The following is a 1,290-nucleotide window of genomic DNA, read 5'->3' on the forward strand; positions in this document are numbered from 1 at the left end:
TTGCTTGTCAGGTATTGGGAATGGGATTCAACAGATGTTCCTATTTTTGTAAATAATTCTCAATTGCTGGGAAGTCAGTCAGAAGTCTTTATACAGGATTCCCTAAATAATTTTCTTGTAGCTTTGTTAAAAAAGGTGTTATCTACTCCCCCCTTCTCTATGGCAATTATCATGTTCATTGTTCTAATTGTTTTCTTCTAGTTGCACTACTGCCTCCTCTTCACCTAGTACTTATCTTATTGTTCGTCAACCACCTTATGTTTTATTGCCTGTTAATGTCACCGGAACTTGGTTTGCTGATCCTGGTATTGAAGCCATTCATAGTGCTGCCTTGGCCCTGACTTCCTTATCTTTTGCATGTTCTATATCTACACTCTCCCCTCTATTTGCTTTGTGGTTGTCTTCACTACCAATTGGTATCTCTGGTTCCTTGTTTTCAGTATTGTGGGTTTGTTTCACTTTAATACTTTTACGTCTGTATTGAGTTTTAGTTAGTGTTGTTATGTTTGTTAATCTCAAGTTGTTGTCTGCTGTTGTTGGCTCTCAGTCCAAACACTCTTTAGTGATTTTTATAAAGTTGGAGTGCTTACTACAAATGCCTTTATTTTCTGTTTATCTGCAAATGTCCTTATTTCCCCATCATATTTGAGGGACAGCTTTGCTGGGTATATTGGGTATATGATTCTTATTTGGTATTTTTGTTTTCTTTCAGAGTTTGTATATGTCGTTACATTGTCTTCTTGCCTGCCTGGTTTCTGCTTAGAAATCAGAGTTTAGTTTTATTGGTTCCCCTTTATAAGAAACATTTCATTTTTCCCAATATGTTCTTAGGAGCCTTTTCTTGTCTTTGGGTTTGGAAAATTTGATTATGCTATACCTTGGTGATTTTCTTTTGTAGTCTATCCTGTTTGGTGTTCTTTTGGCTTCTTGAACATGATCTCCCCATTTTATGTGACGTTCAAGACATTTTCTTTAAAGTTCTTCAACAGTTTTCTGTGGGTTTTATTGTCTCTTCTTGTTCTGGAATTCCAGTCCGTAAGTTATTCCCTTTTATGATATCCCATAGAAATCTTAGGCTTTGTTTGGGTTTTTTCCTTCTTTTCTCTGATTATTCTAGTTTACTAGTATTGAGAGATTTATCTTTAAGCTCACTAATTTTGCTTCCATTGTTCCAAATCTACCTCTTAGCCTTTTCAATATATTGTCAATTTCTGAAGTCTTAGACTTCATCTTCTGAACTTATTTTTCAAGTTTTATATTGTTCAAAAATTGTCATGTATTTTGTCTATT

This window comes from Chrysochloris asiatica, unplaced genomic scaffold (assembly GCF_000296735.1).
Source record: "Chrysochloris asiatica unplaced genomic scaffold, ChrAsi1.0 scaffold00206, whole genome shotgun sequence".
NCBI classification, from domain to species: Eukaryota; Metazoa; Chordata; class Mammalia; order Afrosoricida; family Chrysochloridae; genus Chrysochloris; species Chrysochloris asiatica.